Consider the following 7,748-nt stretch of genomic DNA (forward strand, 5'->3'; position numbering starts at 1 on the left):
TGGGTTGAGGGATAGTAGAGAGAGGTTGGCGTGAGATGCCTGCATCTGTCCGAGTTAACAACCCTGCTCTATACCCACCTGCCTGTCACAAATGTGCAAATGTACAAGTAGCACCAAATCCCACAAAAGGCAACTTTTAAAGAAACATCAGTTTGTGTAAAATGGTGTCAACTAAAGTCAGTCCATGTTTTGTCCATGTTTTTGAGTTAACGGCCTGGGAGTAGGCATGTTAGCTCTCTTTGTTGAGTGCTGTGGTGCACCATGGAGGGCCAGTGTTTCCAGGAAGCCTGCGCCATCCCACCAGGGTGTTAAAGCACTCTTCATGAAGCAGAGGCTCCCAGGTCAGCTCAGAGTTTTAGACTCCAGATGGGAGAAGATGGTAGCCTATGAGAGAAGGATCAGAGTCCTCACACAGACTTTCAAAGGAACCTGTTTTGACCTGACAATGACATCTCTTTGCAGAGTTCATTTTCCCAAGGTAATGTACAGAACGGAGGCATTGATCCCTCTTCTAGCATAGTTGCCAAATAAATCAGTACTAAAGGATACATTTACCAGTAGAAAAAAAAATATATATTTGATATTTTCATGTTTATAAGAGAATTCATACTTTCTCATCTTTTGGTCGCTAGAGACATGATCCAGTTGTTCTTTCGATTAGTTAGATATTTATGGACGGCGACCCAGTTGTTTATTCTATATGTTCCGCTGCCATGCTCGCTGGCAATGTTCTTGTCCCATGCTTGCTAGCTAGCCAACTAGCTACGACTAACACAGTCACGACCTTTGCAGCCAGAATAATAGCAAAGTAGCATTTGCGTTTGTTTAAGCTATTGAGATTCATTTGGATACATCCACAACAATGAGCTGATGATGCCCCGATTTTGCCTGGCATAGCTAGAAAAGTTTGTCGTCTCGTCAGGACATTCAACACTGTTCATTAGGGGGAGATTGCATTGCATATCAAACACTAGCTAAATCCTGTGTTGCTAGCAAACCTGCCAGTATGGCAACAGAATTAAAAAAAGACCAGTTGCTGACAACAGTTGGTCAAACATGAAACATGTGGGAGGATTTGACAGCATAGTGCCACTTGCGTCATGACTGCAACATAGGTTTCGGAGAGATTCATGTTCATCACTCACCATGTTAGGCCATCAGATGCTTAAAAAAAAGAAGTGTCTTTTGGACCTGCATTTACAATGTATCCAATTTCAGTTTGTGTGGTTGTTGGTTTATCCTTCTGTAACTTTGTAGCAAGTACGGTCTGCATGTGTAGGCGATATTGCGTTATTATTGCAAGGTGTCCCGATATAATTTCCAACTGTCCCGTCATCTGCTTTTAATGTCCATTCTAGAATGCCCTTCTAGGCAATGAGACATGAGTATTCAACAATGCTGTTGTACAAGGTACTGTATAAATAGTCATGTATAATGCGGAAACATGATGAAATCACAACAAAATATGATGGGCAGAGATTGATTGAATTGAATGGATAATTAAAAGAGTAGGCTGCTCCAGCCGGAGACAAGACTACATAGAGGAAGTGGAGTGATTGAATCTACCATGACCAGGCCACATATACACCTTCTGTCTAACTCTATTGCATTGCCCCTATGGGTCGTTAATTCCTCTGCTGCTGATCACTGATGTATGGAGGCCAACTCTAGCATTACCTCATATAGAAGCTTAGCACAGGGCTGGTGTTCAACCACAGCTAAGTCTGATGACTATCTACTCCTCTACCCATTCAACTTTCCATTTCACTGATCTCATCAAAGAACAAACAACCATCTACCTTCTCTCAGAGGAGGAGGAGTGAGAAAATGAAAAGTGGAGAATTAGAGAGAGAGAGAGAGAGAGAGAGAGAGAGAGCGAGAGAGAGAAAAGGATACACACGAACGGGACAAAGAAAGGAAGGAAGGAGAGAGGTGGTCTGAAATAAAGAGTAGAAAGCCTGTCTGGAACGTCACACGAGAAAATGTTAAAATGTCTTCTTGTGATCTTTTTAGCTTTGAGCTATTACACTTAATCTCAAATCAAATCAAAGTGTATTTGTCACGTGTGCCGAATACAACAGGTGTAGACCTTACAGTGAAATGCTTACTTACAGGCTCTAACCAATAGTGAGAAAAAGGTATGTGTGTGTGTGTGTGTGTGTGTGTGTGTGTGTGTGTGTGTGTGTGTGTGTGTGTGTGTGTGTGTGTGTGTGTGTGTGTGTGTGTGTGTGTGTGTGTGTAGGTAAGTAAAGAAATAAAACAACAGTAAAAAGACATTTGAAAATAAGAGTAGCAAGGCTATATACAGACACCGGTCCAATCTCATTTCAATGTTTCAAGATTTACACAATTGCAATGAAAAAATAGCATCATTACAATGGCTCATGGTACATTCTCTTTTTACATACTCCCTTTTTGCTACAAACGTACCACTGCTAACCACAATTTTACACAAGCTCTGAGAAAACAGGACGAAACAACATAACAACAATTATACACAGTACTTGTTCAGGTGTTTGCGCTAAAGCAAATGGATAATACCAATTCTTAAGAGGGGGGAGATGGGGTTTAAGTTAACATATATAATTGTTTTAGGATGGCCATACCATGAATAATTTGGCTACTTGATAAAATATTGAATGAGGCCTTTACTACTATAGCCCATAGAAACACATTGAATAACCCATTTGTAAAAGGCAAAAAGACAGTAAAAGAAGTAGGTTTTGAAGTGTCTGTCCTATATCTAGGAGATATAAAGCTCAGGAAATATTTACCAATTTTTATTTTACCCCTTATTTTTGTTGCCACAAAACTACCACCATACTTCCATTTGTTTGTATGGGATACCTTTAGACAAGTCCCATGAGAGTCTTCCCTTTCCATAGTGGGGTCATTATGAGTTTGTAGCTCAAACGGTTTGGACGCTATGGACAGAAGTTGGCACATCGGCGTTACTGACTTCAGATGAGTCCCGTGACACTTGTGGGGGTCATAGAGCAAAACGGAGAACACCATCGTGAGAGTGAGAGTGCCCCCTTTCTAGAGTGGTCATAATAGTTTGTATGCCAAACCGCTCGGACGCTACAGACGTTTTTGTGAGGAGACCGATTTTCGGGATGTTACATGGTCTGACAAAACTCGCTGTAGCTCGGCCCCCTTCCACAGCAGATGCGGAAGGCCGCCATAGGCAGATGTAGTGGATTGAGATGCAGCCGATGCAACAACAAAAAAAGAAATTGATATCTCTATCTTAAACTGACGGAGTTTGATGGTGTTTTTTTTATTATGTCACTTAGATTGACGCACGGGTGAGTCAATAGACTCTTAAGGATGAATGGTTTATTACATGATTAATTAATCATGATTAATTAAGCATGATTAAATGAACACAGTTCTGTCTGGTTCCCTCGGGGATCAAATTAATTCTGACATTATGTCATTATGGTCACTGACTAACGGAAGACTGGGACATTGTGGAATTATGTTTTCAACCCTCAGGTATGGTGGTCCCACAGGTTCAGCCTCCCTCATAAACCAGCTCAACGCAATTGTTTTGACAGTATTCTAATGAATTTAGCCTGAGCGAGATTTATTTAATTAAAGAGGTCTTATAGCCAATCCTGGGTGCAGCGCAGCCCATCAGACCCCCTCATGAGAGAGAGAGAGCCTTAGAGGGAGCCATTTCTCATAATGGGGGTATGAAATGATCCTGCTCAATGCACATACTCAAGCACACAAGCATGCATGCACAGTATACAATATCAGAAGGCCATCTGCTAGAGAAGATTTCATTTCAGCTTCCTTGATTGTGGCTTACTTCCCCTCCCCACACACAGAAGTGTGTGTTTTAAGCAGTGTGCTCAGTGGTTGGCTCAGTGATCCTTCAATACAGATGGTGTCTTCTCAGTTCAGTCGTTCTCTTTGAGAATCACCTGCGTTCAGTAGCCCTCCAAATCAGTTGAAAGCCTATTCCAACCCATCCAAAACCCATTACCTCATCTGTCCTTAGACACACAGAAGGGCAGGAGACAGATGGCAACAGAGAGCATCTAGAGATGTGAGGTGGGTGACATGAGGCACTAGAGTGCTATAAGAGCTACTTGATGTGTGAACACACATATGTGCACGGATGAACAGTCACACAAAAGTAAACAGACAGACAGATGGACAGACACACAGAAAGGGAGAGACAGAAAAAGGGAGTGACAGAAAAGGAGAAAGAGAGAAAGATAGAGGGAAAGACCATTTGAGGTATATTAAGCAAACTACTCAAAAAAATGTGCATACGCTCATTGTACTCATGAATCTTGTCCCAGTCATTTGAGGTTAATCAGAACTGTGCTGACAGAAGAACATACTGTTCCCTTCCAAAAAACACCCTCCCCTCTTCTAGGAGTCTCTGCTGCTAAAAGTCGATGGGAAATAATTCATATATTCTTGTTTCTGCTGCTCCGTCGTTCTCTTTCATTCTCTCACTCTACCTCACTCTACCTCACCCTGTCACTCTACCTCACCCTGTCAGTCTACCTCACCCTGTCACTCTACCTCACCCCACCCTTTTTGCGTCACCACTTTCTCACTCGCGCACATGCACAAATGCACACAAATGTAGGCAAGCGCACACAGACACACACAGTAACTTCTCTCCCTTCCTCGAATTTAGCACAAGGTCTACAGCCACAACCTTCCATCCTCCTCAGGCTCCCCGCTAAAGGAAGTTACAGGATGTTCATGGTTGATCATGTGGTGGTTACTATGTATCACTGATCAAACGTTCTCGTAAAAAGGTAGCAAACAAGTTTGTTACTAGGATAGACTTCAATGTTACATGCAAATATGATTGGATACAGTGTTTGATTATTGAAATAAGGGTCTTAAATTAACTTCAGAGTTGCTGAGGACTAATTGGGGACATTTTCAGGGACAGCTCTAGTCGGGGACAGGCCAACAAACCGGGGACTGTCCCTGAAAATCGAGGATGTCTGGTCACCCTACCATAAGCATGCATAAAAAAGTATTTACATGCAACAGAAATGACTAACCCAAAAAATTTATTCAAAAACAATGATTTTTGTTGTTAAATGTGACTCTGTAAACTGATACTGTCAGCAGCTCGCTAACACAGCACCGTTTGAAAAACGAGCACCGCCAACTGTTCTGCCTGGATAGAAATTCGCCCCTGTTTAGGCTTAATTGAAAATAAATGGCAGAGACATTAGCCTTTATCATGGAAATATTTGCATAACTTTAAATTGGTAGAAGAAAAAGACAGATGTTACCCCTCGAATCTTGAGTGACACAACTGATAACTAACCCTTTTTGTCGATGCTACTAGATGGTTAGTGGCTGGCTAGTGCTACTGGCTGTAACGCACCATCCTCTCTGCCACCATTCGACATCCAGTCTATGTCATGGAAAGAGCAGGTATTCGTAATGTTTTGTACACTCAGTGTATGCATTTATGTGTAAATAATTCAACAAAAGACTGTATTTTAAGTATTGTAAATTGAGATAGTAAAACCCCCCTAGCCACAATCCCAATAACGATATCCCAATTGGAAAACAACGTAAGGCACCTATCCCCTAGGGTCATTACAATACATTGTGTCTTCAATAACAGACTCTCTGTCTTTGGTAGGAACGGTGATTGTTAGAACGGGGTTCACTTTGAAATGTACAGTATGTATATACTTCGTCTCGAGACTAACAACATCCGTGCCAATATATCCAACAAACACCGGCTTCTTGGTTATTATCACTTAAGTAGAGTGTCATTTGAGTCTGGAAATAATAATAATAATAGATTTATTTCACGTAGCACTTTTCATACAGAATCTCAAAGTCCCAGAGCTCTTTATCAGGCACCTCTGTCTCTGAAGTTCACAGCTACTCCTTCTCTGTAGCTAGGCTAGAACAGATCCAACACCGAAAAGTGTAGCACCCACTTGGGCGACGCTTCGGCAGTTATAAGTAATCAGCAACAGTCTCCCACGAGGCGAGCCTCTGTCATCCCCTATCTCTGCTCCCACTTCCTCTCTTTCCTCATCTCTCACACATTGGTGTACTCTCCATTTCTTTTGCATCTTCATAAGTCATCTGCTGTAACATTCCAACTGTCTCCAAAACCTTCATACCATAACTTCACAGGAAGCAGCAAACACCTGAACTGTAGCCAGTTATATTCAGTGACATTTTGTCTTGATGTGTGAGTAGCAGTGAAGCCAATTATGCATGGAAGAACTTGTAACCCTCACCTCTCTTTCGTACTGTATTGAAGGCTTATTTGCATATTCAAAATGTATCTTGTCATGGTAGACATTGAAGAGAATCACAAATATTGGATTTTCTTATTTTTACCGCAAATCATTATGTTCTGTTTAATATAAACTCCAATTTGAAATTATAATGTTTAAATAGGTCATTCTGTAAATGGTCATAATGAAGAAAAAAGGAAAACTATTGTGTGGAAATTGCATAAGTGCATTAGCGTTAAAGTATTAACTAATAATATGCATTATCTCTCCAAACCCATTCAGAGAATAGGAAGTCTGTGGCATGGAAGGGTATTGAGACCCATTTTATCTACTGAGGTTCTATTCAAACCATCAGCATCACTTCAGCGGTCACTATAGCAACCTAACAATTTGAGCGTTGTAGTTTCATAGTTCTAAAGTGACTCAAGCTTTTAAGGATTGTGAAGGAAATAGGCTTACTGTATGGAATATGAAAGGAAGTATGTCTACTACTGTGTGTTGTGTGTACTACTCTGTGAATGTGTGTATGTGTGTAGGATTGTGTGTGTGTGTGTGGGGGGGGGGGGGGCAGCAGGAGTGCTAACAATGATTTCATAATAAGGCATAGATGATAAGAGGCTAAGATGGGTTTTATGTGGGGAATTAAATGTGTTTTTAACATTGTATAAAAATGGGATCCATCTCTGTCTGACGTTAGTAGCGCACTCAAGAAGGAAAACATCTAGACATAGATAATAACCATCATCTCCTCATGGGCCAAACGGACAGCAAACAAAAACAGAACATTATGAGCAACTAAACTAATACTTTATCATGAAACATGTCACACTTACCGAAGAGGCTCAGAAATGGCCTGGTGCAGTTATGTTCACAGTAGAGTTGAAATCAGTGTTGCCATTTGATGGGTCAGGATCCACTAGAGAGTTGTGATGGATGCTTTTTAGATCACAACATTAGACTGGATCCTGGCCAAGAACATTGCTTTGGTTTATAGGGTGGGTCACACAAATCCTCCACAAGTTGTAGGTATGTCACAGCAGTGAATGATGAGTACTTGCGTGGCATACCAATGTTAAATCTAATTTATGCAGAAAGTGTCCTCACAGTCATCCAAAGAAGCCAATCAGAGATGCCTTGGATACGTTCAATTACAAACAACGTTAAACATATTTATTCCATTTAAAAAACAAGATGAGCCTTGATCTCACCGCCCTGAAAACTTGAATGGTCATTTATTTCAATGTCACTACTGGGTTAGAGTTGCTTGGTTGTGGCCTAACCATGGACTGACCCAATATGACCCTCAAAAGTTTCACTCAAATGAACAATCATTAAGGCATTTGAATGGTAGATATAACGCACTTGAGTAAATAGAAAGCAGTGTGCGTAGCCATTCAGAATACCTTGTGCAGTAACACTAACTCACGTTCAATTGGCAATAACTGAGAGAGATCCTGTTTTGGAACGCAGAGGAACCTCTATGATAGCTGGGCT

The sequence above is a fragment of the Salmo salar genome, chromosome ssa02 (genome assembly GCF_905237065.1).
Source record: "Salmo salar chromosome ssa02, Ssal_v3.1, whole genome shotgun sequence".
In the NCBI taxonomy this organism is placed as follows: Eukaryota; Metazoa; Chordata; class Actinopteri; order Salmoniformes; family Salmonidae; genus Salmo; species Salmo salar.